A 14,319-nucleotide genomic window follows, 5' to 3' on the forward strand; every position below is an offset into this window, starting at 1 on the left:
GAAATGTTTCTCTGCCCCGAGGTCATAAAGCTGCTCCCTTATATTTAATTCTAAAACTTTTAAGGTTTGACTCTTGACATTTAAGTTCTTAATCCATCTGGATTTCATTTTTTGTGTATGGTAAGAAGTAGGAAATCCACTTTCATTTTTTTTCCATATGAATAACCAATTTTTCCAGCTCCATTTGCTTAACTATGTTTTCCTTTATTGTTGTCAGTAGCAACACACAGGCACACACATGTTCAAAGAAAGATATCACAAATACCTTTTGTCCTAATAGTAAAAATTAACGTGTAAATACAACCATTTTGAAAATGTGGTTTAAAATTAGGATTTGGGGGACATTCTCTTGCAGTATTGAGGCTGAATCCAGGTCTTTCTGCTTTGCCTGTGAGCTGAAGCCCAGCATTAACAGTATCAGGTTGAACTGGGTAATAAACTAGGAAATCTATGGCCATCAAGTCTGTAGCCTGATGATTAGGTATAGGATGCATATTATGTAGCGATGTCAAAGAAAGCTACAGGAAGTGGAAGGGACAGATACCCTGTCCCAAGGTGATGCCCTGATTATAGGCAAGGCAAGGATTCAAGGCCTCTCTAACTCTGCCTCATTTCCTATTCTAATATGGAATTCAATAGATCCAGCTATCGATACTAAAAGCAAAAGTGAGGGATTGTTCACTCACTAGCTAGAGAGGCGCTGTCCCTGACAAGATCAGGGCTATATCTCTTGACACCACTGGTTTCACTTTTTCTCAGAGGAAGAAGGGAATCTTGGATTCAGAGATCCCTTGCTGTGAAGATGGGGAAACATGGCCTGGCATGGGTTAATCCAGCTCAGCTCGTGGGACTCTACCTGATGGTGGGCTAGGAGCAGGCCGACGTGCCTTGTCAATGCCGTTGACCATGGCGGCCATCTCCTCACTGATCTGTCACACACATGCCACCTTCATGCTAGAAAATGTCTGAAATCTCTGGCAGCTTTCCAGACACACTCAGGATCCCTGTTTGTAGGTAACATCTATGTTGCTTTTATTGGGTAACGAATAAAGAAACTGCCTTGGCCTAGGTGATAGGCTAGAACTTAGGTAGGCAGAGTAGACAGAACTGAATGCTGGGAAGAAGGGCAGAGTGGCAGACGCCATGGATCTCCTGCCTGAGACAGACGCTGGTGAGAATCTTGCAGGTAAACCACGGTCACCTGGCAATACACAGATTAATGAAGATGGGTTAAACTAGTATGTAAGAGTTAGTCAATAAGAAGTTAGAGCTAATGGGCCAGGCAGTGTTTAAATGAATACAGTCTCTGTGTGATTATTTGGGGTATAAGATAGCCGGGCAGATGGGACAACAAGCAGCCAGCTCCTCCTGTTACACAGCTAGAGACACACGTGGAACCAGGTAGTTTCCCGTCAGAGACCCATATCCCTTCCAGCTGGATAGGGCCTCTACAGCTGAAAGCAGCATTAAAAAAATGAGTGCTGTATAATAATGAAACTAAACCCACCAGGAAATATTATTGTTTCTTTTTTTTCTAACCACTAAAGCGAAAACATTTTAAATCCTTGGACTATCAAAAAACACAAACAAAAACACACCACAGACCAGCTTTGACAGCTCTGCGGTGGTTTGCTGAGCCTGGGTTCTGCTCTGCTCTGAGCTCATTTACAGAATTCAGATCATTCCATTCTTGGAATGAAGGTGTGGATGGTGGAAAGTCAGAGAACTTCCTCATCTTATGCTTGCCATGGAGGAGAAATTCCAGGGGTATTTTTCCTTTGATGGAGAGGTTAGAAATTATTATCACAGCTAATTTATTCAACAGGTATCTGCTGTCTCTATTAGCGGTGAGGAGTGTTCTATACGCAGAGAGTTCACCAGTAAACACGGTACACGTTTCCTGCCCTTCCCATGTTTCCACCTGGGAGAAGAAGAAAGACGCTAATAAGTTGGAAGGGCAAAGTATAGCTTGGCGGATAGTGATAGCTATCAGGGGAAAAGTCGGGGGAGGAGTAGAAGGGCAAGATTCAGCTATGGCTTTAAACTTGGGAGTGACCGATGCTGAGAGAGAATCCAAACCTCAAGACTCTTAGAGACCATGAAGCAAAGGAGGATGGAGTGAGCACAAAGCAGACCTGAGGCAGGAGCCCATGTATGTGTCAGTGAGACGGGGAGAAACACCACAGAGGCCGGGAAGTGAGAGAAAACCAGGAGCGTGCGCACTTTGTGAACCAGGTGTTAGTTGAGCGGGCAGCCAGAAAAGAGGAGAGATCACCCCAAACCTAGATTGTTCTGGAATAAGAAGCCTGCATGGACCTGGACCATGGAAGTCAGTAGTCACCTTATAGCTATGGCAGATGAAAGAGGTAAAGTGTTGAACAAAGAGCTTCATGAGTTACGGAGACATCAGGAGTCCATAAGCCAATGTGAAAAGAATTATCACCTTAAAGGGTTTTTCTTATGAAGCAAAGTAAACCTGCAATATTTTTTTGTTGGGAGGGAGGTAGGTGGCATGGGAGGAAGTGACAACTTTGTTTGTTAGTTGATATAAAAATGATAAAGATCCAAAAGAGAGGGTAAAATTGGTGCTGGGGCAAACTCTCAGGACTCCATGATCTCCTATGTAGATGGTAGGGAGGCTACCCTCAGTGCAGGGACCAGGGAGAACATCCCTAGTAACAGGAAGGCAGCCAGAGGAAACAGACTGGTGGCTGTGTGGCAGGATGGAAACTTCTGGAAAGAAACTCTTGTAGTTATTTCTGTTTTCTCAGTTTAGGAAAGTTCCTCTGGGGGTGATCACGGGTGCCCGGCACTAGAGGGGAGAAGATGAGGTAGGAGCAACCATTATTATGGGGACAGAATTTAGGTATGAGTTCCCGAGCAGCTCTTCAGGTGTCCTTGGGTTCTTTACAGCTCACTAGCGCTTCCTTCCAAAGATACCTTTATTTCTGCAAAGGAATTCTTGTTGTGTTTTAGATTACTTCATGGGTTCACAACCAGTCAAAGAGTACAACAAACCTACTCAAGAAGGTTTATACCCCAGTGGAGGCTGGAGGACTCCTGCTCCTCGTATGGCTGGCAGGGAAGGCACACAGCTATCATACGTGGATGGGATTTTCTTATGTGGAGCAAATAAAGAAGCCCACGGTGGAGCTCTATAAACAAAAGTGAGTTTGGGGTATCAAGAGCTGTCAACTCCAACAAGAACCACGTAAGTGCCAGTCCACGGGAGAAGCTGGAAGGAAGGACCAGGACTTGACCCAGAATTGCTCTCTGGAAAAATGCTGTCTCATACCTTTTCTCCAAACGTCTGCATGAGTGTGAGTAATGATGAAGCATCCTTCAAGCATCAAACTCTGAACCCATCAAGACAGCATAGTGGGTACAAGCACATGCTGCTGGGCCTGGTTATCTGATCTACTATGCCAAGATTCCCTGTGGTAGAAGGAAAGAACCAAGCCCTTTAAGTTTTTCTTTGACCTCTGAATATTCATGCCAGTGCATATACACACACATATACATGCACACACATACTTATATGCCTACACACATATGCATACATACATATATGTACACACATGCACATACATACACACATATACACATATATGCATACACACATACATACATACATGAATACACACACATTGAAATACATTTTCAGAAAATTATACAGCACTGAACTGCCCACTTGAATAACAAATTACTTGATAATTTTAGCCTGTATTATGACTTTTAATGTAGTCATACTTGCTTTTCTAAAAGGTATGACGGCTTATTTATGAAGAATAACCACCAGGTAGACTGGAATAAAACTTCAAATTATGAAGAAGATAAATTATGTCATACATCAAATGATCACTTGGCAGGGGGGGCTTAATTTGAGATTCTCTCTAAAACCAGAAACACAATAATCTTAAAGACAAAAAGAAAACACCTTAACTGACAGTTGAAAATAAGCAAAAATAACTCCGGAGCCCCTTTCCCTGCGACGCTGGAAACGTCTCAATAGCTTTTACTTCAAAGCACAAGGGGGAAGCTGTTTAGCCTTGTTTTCGCCTGTGTTACTGAAAGGTGGTACAAAGGTCTGTTCCAGGCAGAGAGGCTATTTACCCAGCCGAAGGCCAAAGCTGACGGTCATATCCAAGTTCTTAAAGTCTTACAAAAACATCAGCTTACAGTGGAAACTCTGACCTGCGCTGCCCCTGGTGAGCCGGTGCGATTCAACAATAATAACAATAATGCTAAATCTGGTTTTCCTACAGCCAGCCCCATAGCACATTCTTTCTGGGAGGAAAATCAATTTATATTTCCAGGCAGGAATTCCAAAGTAGAACTGGGTATTTATCACGACTGAACTGAGCTGAACTGACAACCCCCTTTGCGTTCTATTTAGAGACTTTCCTCCATGTTTACGTGTGAGACGATTCAAGCTACCCAAGGAACCGAAGACACTCCGTAATAAACCGGCCTTTCCGTGCGCCCCCCCCCCCAGTCCCTCGCTATCATTCTAATCTAATTAAGGTATGGTTGCGATTTGTTGTATTAAATATTCCATTAAAAATACACTCTTGCAAAGTATGCACTTGCTTCGCCCTGGCAGCCTCCTTTGTAACTGCCGTCACTGGGGTTGAAGCATTTGCTTTGAAACGCCTGCCAACTATTTTTGCCCCATACCACAGTAACAATGCAGTAATGTAGGAGTGATTTATCCCAGGGAGTTTATAAGTGTGGGGGCCCGCATGGAATGCTCTCTGAAGTTCAAACAGACTCCTAAATTATAAGAAGACCCTTAACTGAGGTGGAGCTCCGTGCCCTTTGCAGGTGGAAACGCCACCGAGCAATTCATTAACTGCTTTCACTGAAAACAAAAACAGGGGTTAAAAAACACGCCTTTAAAGCAAATGTCCATCAGATACATAGCAATGCGCCTGAACCTCCTCGTGTCTGCCAGTCACTTTCCTGTTGTTTCATCGCGGGCGTTCACTAGGAACACACTTTAAAAAGCAAAGCCAACGCCAGCAGCTTTGCTTTCACCGTAACACCCGTCATTTCGACCCACGTCTCCATGCCGGAATAGCTGCCCGGAGTGGCCTGACAATCGGACTTGACTCAAAATAACGAAATGAAGGACGCGTTTGCTAATTTGTCTCTGGTTTCACATCTGTGTGTGGCTTTTTCTTTTCTTTCTTTTTTTTTTTTTAAAGACCCACAACAAAGGGAAGAAACCGCTGTTTGCTGTGGCTGCAGAAGCTGGATGCTTTTTTAGAAAGGCCACTGTGTCCAAAGATCAGGTTGGCAGCTCTTTTGAGTTTCCCGTACTGGGCCCTGCTGTGGGAAAGAAAGACACGAGCCACGGGGCCATATAGGTAGAGACCACCCAGGGCTGAGCTCCCTTAGCAAACAGCGACCTCCTGTTAGATGCTTGCAAGGCCCAAGCAGAACCCCCCCCCCCCCATGCAGCCCTCATGGATCCTGGAGGATTTTCTGCTTCACCCTGCTCTGTGGGAGCTTCAAGAACACAGACAGAACTGATTATTTTAAAAAACAATGCGGGACCACACTGGGCCTGACCCTGCACAGAGCCCCAGCCGGTGTCGCCTGACCCTCCTTTCTCCTCCGTTAACTCTTCTATTTGTGGAGGACCATCATCCGTTTTCTTTTCTGAAAGAGCTGTCAAGAACGTGGTCTGTGGGAAACAGGCACCAATGTGGGCTTTTAAGACATCAAACGGCATACATGGGCCACCTCTGGACGCCAAGGCCTGGACGCCAGGGCCTGAATGCTCAACAAACACCTTCCTCCTCGATGCATAGACCTTCTAAGGGGCAGCTCTCACCTCAAGACAAGGGGACACCAGGCCAGCGCGGAAACCAAATAGTTAGATGCGAAGTCTGGCTGAGAAGTCTGGCAATGACTGTCATAGGAATAAAGCGATTGAATGATTTCTAACGCATTTCCTATTTCCAGACTGCTTTTGCAGGGACAGTAAAAAAATAAAATAAAATAAAAACCTTGGTTTTGTGCATCTGTGTTAATACTGGGGGTTAATTATTTCTTTCCCTATCTAGTCCAGAGCTTAATGGACTTCTTTGGAAAGGACTAGCTTGGGGTAATAATAATACAGAAAGGAAAAACCTGGAGGGATGGCAAAAAGGGGCCCATCAGACCCTTCTTGGGATTTGCTGACAGTGAGGATGAAGATGTCACACAGTTACACCTGGTGGGCAATGGGCGTGGCCACTTGACTCTAGATAGGCTGAGTAAATGCTGGGAGCTTTAAAGGCCCCAGAGGCAGAGCTTCTATCTACAGGAAGTCATGAGTCCAGCAGAAGAGATCTGCTTATCGATGAGTAGATGAGCATCTTCGATGCAATTAACACATGCTGCCTACTAAGTGGCCTGGAAAAGGGTAAGAAATCGTTAAGAAATGCTCGTTGGATAAATGGCGGCCTTTGCCCAGTGCTGTCCTCAGTAGACAGCTAATCTATGTACTTTCCAAATAGTTCAATGTGTGTTTTGCAAATTATTTCATGTGAGGTTCAAAAATGTTTTTATTAGTTGTTGTTTTTTTCGTTTTCTCCCCCCCCCCACCAGAGTTAATGAGTTCACTGAAGCCCATTTCTTGTCTGGGGCTTGGCATGGCCACTGAGGCCTGGAAGGGAGGATATCATCTTGGAAAGAGAAGCCTCTTGTCAGACTCATTGTGTGTCTTGAAAGGTCATGAATGTTTTGTACATATGACTATTTTAATATGAAACTATTTTTATTGACAGTGAAATGCTGAGTGATTCATGCGTTGTTATCTTGAGTCCTTCGATTAAAAAAAAAAATCAGGCAAAGTTCAAGCTCACTAACATTGCAGATTAGACCTGGCTCCAGGCAGTTTCTCTTCTTTGATCTCCTGTGTCTATAGAATAAGAATTCAAGCATGTTCTATAGACATAAGCAAGGCATGGTTCTTCTTGGCTTTCTCAAACCTCTGGAATCATCACGGGCTTCCAGCCACACACTAAGTAGGAGATGTGGATCAAGGGGTGGGGGTGAGATCCCCTATGATTCTTCCTACAAGGGCACCAATTATCAAATCAGGGTGCTATCCTTACAACTACAACCTTGCTTAGCCTTAATTCTTTACTCAGAATACTCATGCTGGTGGTGGAGGTTTTGACACATGAGTCCATTAAACCCATAAGCATTCATTCAAAAAGTTGTGTTAACTAAAGTTTGTCCCCTTAACATGGAAATGTAAATAAAGCAGCATCTTTTCAGGATTTTAAATCTATTTGGAAATTAAGGAAAAGCATATAGTTCTTGGAAGTAGAAATTCTCAGTTCTGGTGTGTATTATGACTGGCAATATGTCAGGATGCACCAAAACTGTATACATTTACTCATTTTTATATTTTTACTTATTTTTTGTGAATTCCATACATGAATAAAATGCATTTTGATAATATCTACCCTTCATTTACCCCACTCACTCCTATGGGTACTCCCTATATCTCCCGCTAAAATTCATGGTTATTTTTATTATTTTTAAAGAGAAGAGTCCAGTTAGTATTGCCTATATCCATGAGTATAGGGTGACCGCTGACACATGGGCAATCCACCAGGGGCCACATTTCTGAAGAAACCTGATTCCACAGAAGCTGAGAGTTCATCTGTGACATGCCTGCCATGGCCCCTTGCTCTACAGTCATTCTGCCCCCTGAGCCGTACAATAGGGAGCGAAGCATCCTATTTGTGAATGAGTACTCCCTAGTCACCTCTCTTCTATGCTTTGACCAATTCTGCATCTTCGTATTAACTCGGATGCACTGCAGGAAAAAAAATTACTCTGGCCAAGGTTGAAAGCAGAGCTAAAGTATGGGTAATAAGGTTAATATTTAGTGGACTGTTGGACACTATGTCAATTTGTCAAAACATAGTTAGAGGTTCTCTTCTAGCATGTATGAACCATTCAGCCATGGTTTGGAGCCAGTTGTCCAGTACCAGGTGCTGTGGGACAATGGTTTTGCCCTGTAAAGATTTATTTATTTTACTTGTTTAATAAAATGCTGACTGGCCAGTAGCCAGGCAGAAAGTATAAATGGGGCAACTGGGCAGGAAGTAGAGGCAGGGCAATGAGAATTCTGGGAAGAGGAAACAGTCAGTCTGCAGTTGTCACCCAGACACAGAGGAAGCAAGATGTGACTGCCTCGCTGAAAAAGGTACCAAGCCTTGTGGCTAACACAGACAAGAATCATGGGCTCATAGAAGTTATAAGAGTTAATAAGAAGCCTGAGCTCCTAGGCCAACCAGTTTATAATTAATGTAGGCCTCTGTGTGTTTCTTTGAGGCAGAATGACTGAGGGACCAGGCAGGACAGAAAACTCAGTCAACAACCAGGCATGAGTTCCCTCCTAATGAGTTGTCTTAAATCCACCCTGACAGGTACTGGATACCCCCAAGTAGGTGTCTTAGCTGGTCATCATCATAGCTCTCAAGATTCACAGATGAAGAGGACCGTTGATAAATTTTCTCTTCCCAGCCATCTGTATGTTACTTTCTGCACTACAGAAGCTGGTTGTCAGTGAAGAGTATTCCAATTATTAGCATCTTAATTGCTTGAGATTCTGTAACTGAAGTGGGTGGTGTCTTCAGAAGTATGGTCTTATCCTCATGTTCTGACTGACATCCAAGAATAAGAGCAATAAGCGGTCTTGTTTTGGGGTCTCTTGAACCATCATCCCCTGGTTGGTCGTACAGATAGAGGTGTTGCACACGTGGCACTGGGCTTTCTCTCTGATAGTCTCTGAATTCCGAGGGGGAAGATTATCCTCCAATTTGAGGTAGTTACAATTAAGTCATTTCTTATATGCTTTCAGAAAGCTTATTAAGTACTAGGCTTCCATACAGCTTTTCAAATATCCTTAATATCATTGCCCCACCCCAAACTTCCATCCGCTGTACTCTACCACCACCCTTTCCACTTAAATCCCCTACCACCAGTTTTCATCTTTTCCACTTCATATCATCTGTGTTCTACTTTCTTCCTTCACTAAGCTGTTTATTCCTTCATCCCTTAATGGTACCCTTCTACTTCCCTGGATTCTCCAGGAATTCCAAGCTATACTCACAAATTGAAAGATTAGGAACTTGGATCTGCATAGAAGAGAGAATGTACGGCATATGGCATTTGTCTTTCTGAGTCTGGGTCACCTAACTCAGTATAGCTTTTTCTCATTTCCGTCCATTTTCTCGAAGAGCTCATGATTTCATTTCTTTTCTTTACTGATGAATAGCACGCCACTGTGTATACGCACCACATTCTCATCATCCACTCATCAGCTGATGGACGTCTAGGCTCCTGTGATGAAAGCATCAATGAATATGGATGAGACAGTAGATCTGTGGTAGAATATAGAGTCTTTGAGGTAAATGCACAAGAGTGGTAGAGCTGGCTCCTAGGAGTCATATGGGTCAAGCAGAGGCTGGATCTATTTCTAGCCTTTTGAGGAATCTCCACACTGGTTTTCTAATAGCTCCACCATTCACATCCTTACCAACAGTGAAGGATAGTTCCCTTTCCTCACACTGCAATCAGCATTGGCTGTCATTTGTTTTCTGAATCTTGACCATTCTGGCTGGGGCAAAATATAAAATTCCCAAATAGTTTTAATTTGCAGTTCCTTGATTCTAAGAATGTTCAACATATTAAAAAGTATTTCTTAGTCATTTTTACTTCTTTTGGCAACTCTCTATTCAGATCTAAAGGCCATTTATTGATTGTTTTATGTCAATAGATTTTAGATATACCCAGAGACCAGAAGTTGACCTCCACTGTTGTTCCTGCGTTGCTTTCCATCTTGTTTTTCTTATAAGTTTTCCATTTATTGAAATAATATAATTATAGTATTTACCACTTTCATTTTCCTCCCTGCTTTCTCTTAAATTCATAACCTCTCTTTCTTTAGTTCTTTATTTATATATAGATAGATATACATATACATAGTCAAATATATATATGCATATATATTCCAAAATACATAAAAACAACTTTCTCAGCCCACATAATCTTACCTGCATGTATATAACACAATGATTCAGGGATGACCATCCAGCACAGGACAATCAGCTTGGGGGTTTTCCCTGGGGAAGATCATTTCTCACATTCTCAGCATTACTTAGTAGTCCAGAGTTCTTTGTCTATGGTTGAGGCCCACAAGCCTTCCCCCTGCACGTTAGTATATCTATCAGTGCCACCATTTAGGTCTTGTTCAGGAAGCCACATTGATGAGACTTCATGAATGGAGCCTCTCTGACATCCCTAGAAGGCACAGCTCACAACAGATCACCTCATCCTCTGACTCCTCAACCTTTCCACCCCTCTTCTGCCATGATCCCTGAGTTTTAGGTTCAGGGGTTGTGCTGTAGATGTAGCGATCGGGACTGGGCATCACATGGTCTTTTCTTCTCTATATTTTGATTGGTTGTGATTATATATATATATATATATATATATATATATATATATATATGTTGCAAAGAGAAGTTTCTTTGATGATGGATTAGAACTACACTTATCAATGAGTATAAGGATAAATATTTGGAATTTAGTTAGAAATTATAATGCTTTAGTAAACTGGCTATTATAAGTTCTCCTCTGAGATCAACAAGCTCACCAACCCTAGGTAATTGGCCAGGTTTCCGATACCAGGCATGATTTCCCTCCTGTTGAGTGCACCTTAAGACCAATATTGGTTGTTTGTTGACCAAGTTTTCTTTCTCACCTGGTCCTGCAGCCGTTTAGTCCCAAAGAAACACACAGAAGTCTACATTAATTATAAACAGATTGACCTATTAGCTCGGGCTTCCTATTAAATCTTATAACTTATATTAGCCCATAATTCTTGTCTGTGTTAGCCATATGGCTTGGTACCTTTTTCGGTGAGGCAGTCACATCTTCCTTGCTCTGGGTCTGGCTTCCTCTGTGTCTGAATGAAGACTGCAGACTGACTCTTTGACTCTTTCCTCTTCCCAGAATTCTTGTTGCCCCACCACTACTTCCTGCCTGGTTGCCCCACCTATACTTCTTGCCTGGCTACTGGCCAATCAGCGTTTATTTAAAATACAAGTGACAGGGTACAGACCATTGTCCCACAGCAGTTGTTGGTTACCACAAAGGTATACATGCTATTATTGCATCCTTAGTGCTATTTGCCATGCTTGCAATTGTTGTGGTTCATAGGTGCCACTTGGTTGTCTCCTATCCTTGGAAGCTTGCGTAACACCTTCTAATATCATAAAAGCTAATCCCCTGGGAAGAGGCTTTCAGGTCAGACCCAACTTAGTTCCCACAGTTCCTGTGTCCAGATGCTTGGTTTCTCCAACAGCAGGGATCTGCCTTATACTTCTGAAGATGATCAATGGCAAAGGTAATTACTTCTTATACTAAATGGATTCCTCATGTCTGGTACTGGGATTTTGCTAGTCTATGGCTCTTGGTGGAAGTACCATTATCTCTGATAGGAAGATTTCATGTTAACATATATGCATATACAGACTTGTAAGTATTATATCAATTTTAAGTAGCTATATAATAATATGCTTCCTTGTGGCTTTTTCAGGCATTCTTACTGATGATACTCTACGTATTCTGTATTTATCTCCTTCCCACTCCCTAAATTAAAGCTACCCCATTTTCCCATTTCCCCCTTCAAATCACTTGAACCCCCACAAGTTCTCTCCAATTTTCCCACCATGTCTCATTTTGCTATCTTAGTTTCTATCATTACTCCAGGTTATGTATGTGAGGGCAGATTATACAGGCCATATTCCTACATTGTACGACAGTCAGAATTCTGAGTGACTTGGCAAGGCACAATTTGTACCTACCACACAGAAGGTGATCGCCTAGCCTTTGATGGTGAGACAACCTGATGCCATCCTAAGCAAGTAGTCAGGCTATGCAATGTTGTTCTGCTCCTTCTATTGTAAGTTAGGAGGTCGCCTAGAGAAGAGGTGCTTTTCAGTCTACACGGCAGAACAGGCATAGGTATGGATGTGATCTAAGTCATTCTCCCCACTACCTAGGAAGCAGAATGCTAATGAACTTCCCCTCTCAGTTTACGTTTTGATAGAAAAGCTGATTGAAGAATAAACGCTGGTGATTTTTCAGGATGTGAATTCAGGGTTTCAGGAAGGATCCCTGAAAACTCCCTCCCGATAAAGTCGTGTGAGTTGTGTTTTCATTCCCATACCTCCACTCCCCGACATAGGTGCTCACATCTGAAGACTTGGCACTAAAAACTACAAATACAAGAGAACATACAGTATTTGTCCTTGTGAGTCTTGGTTGCCTAACTTACCATGATCTTTGATAGTTCCATCCTTCCCCTGCAAATTTCATGATTTAATATTTATTTTTTACTGCTGAATGGTGTTCCATAATGTATACATGCCACATTTTTATTATCTGTTTGTAAGCTTAAGGACATTCAGGTTGAGAAATATGAGAAAGTGTTTAACTCTTTGATAACTTGCTTCTCCAAAGGTTGGTTAAAATGAAAACTTCAGAGCTAACAATGTTTTATGATGACTGATATCAGGTTATTTTATACATAATAAGACTTGATAGCATCACATACTCTGAAACATATAATGTTTCAGTAGTAACTCTGAGGTTGGTTTTGGTCAACTTGACATAAACTGGGATTATCTCAGGAAGGAAAGAGTTTATTTTATCTTACAGCTTGTAAGAATGTGACATTTCTTATGAGAGAAATAACAGGGTACAAATTATTTGAAGGGAAAAATGGAAAAAAAATGGGGTAGCTTTAGTTAGGGAGTATGGGGAAAACAAATACAGAATATGGAGGGAAGAGGGGAACATCAGTAACAATGATGAGAAAATGCCTTCGCTAGATTCACTTAGAGGCAGCCCGCTATGGTTGGTGCCATCCTGGGCAGGTGGGTCTGCCCTATTTAAGAAAGCAAACTAAACCAGCCAAGAAGAGCAAGCCAATACAGTGCCCCCTGTGCCTTCTGCTTCAGTTTCTGCCTGCAGGCTCCTGCCCTGACTTCCCTGGATGATGGATGATAAACTGTAAGAAATAAACCCTTTCCTTCCCAAGTTGGTTTTGAGCTTGGAGCAAGAAAGTATGTAACTTTACAGAAAGCCACAGTTAAGAAACTTTAAACACTTTAAAGGAAATTTAGCCTCTAAGTGCAGAAATATTTAACTATCCTGGAACTTTTAAAGGTATTTATGTGATATTAATATTAACATGAAATCTTGAAGATAAGCAAGAAAGGAAAGGCTAGCTGTTTTTGTATCACGATGATGAGGAGTCCATTGTCCTGGTTGTTGTGTTTGATTTTTGTCAACTTGACCCAAACTACCGTTATCTGGAAAGATGAACCTCAGTTGAGAAAACGCTTCCATCAGATTTGATGTAGGCAAGTCTACAGGGTGCTTTCTTACTTAATGATAGCTATTGGAGGACTCGGTCCACTACGGTGGCACCGGTGGATTGTATATGAAAGCCAGCTGACTCCACAGCACCCACTTCAACCCTGGCTTCCCGGTTCCTGCCCTGAGTTCCTGTCCCAGTTGCCCTTCAGGAATGACTGTATCCATCACCAGATGAAGGTTCTATGATGATATGCAAGATATTCGTCAGTATTGCTATAGGATAGGGTCATTTCAGGTTCCCTATCCTCAGCTGCCCAAGGAACTAACTGGGGACATCGCCTTGGGCTCCTGGGAGCCACTCTAGGTTCAAGTCTCTTGCCAACCCTAAGGTGGCTCCCTTAACTAAGAATTGTGCTTCTGTGCTCCCCTATCCAACCTTCCTATATCCCAATCATCCTTTTTCCCCAAGTTCCCCCCATCCTCCCCTTCTCCCTTTTCTCTCCCCATCTCCCCTTACCCCCATCCTACTCCACCCCCAAGATCCCAATTTTCTCCCCAGCGATTTTGTCTACTTCCCATAGCCAAGAAGATAACGATATGTTTTTCCTTGGGTTCACCTTCTTATTTAGCTTCTTTAGGTTCACCAATTGTAGACTCCGTGACCCTTATTTATGGCTAGAAACCAATTATGAGTGAGTACATCCCATGTTCATTTTTTGGGTCTGGGTTACCTCACTCAGGATAGTGTTGTCTATTTCCATCCATGTGCTGGCTTTGTGGGAGCCTAGCCAGTTTGGATGCTCACCTTCCTAGATATGGACGGAGGGGGCAGGACCTTGGACTTTCCACAGGGCAGGGAACCCTGACTGCTCTTTGGACTGGAGAGGGAGGGGGAGAGGAGTGGGGGGAGGGGAAGAAGGG

Source organism: Microtus pennsylvanicus, chromosome 15 (assembly GCF_037038515.1).
Source record: "Microtus pennsylvanicus isolate mMicPen1 chromosome 15, mMicPen1.hap1, whole genome shotgun sequence".
NCBI lineage: Eukaryota > Metazoa > Chordata > Mammalia > Rodentia > Cricetidae > Microtus > Microtus pennsylvanicus.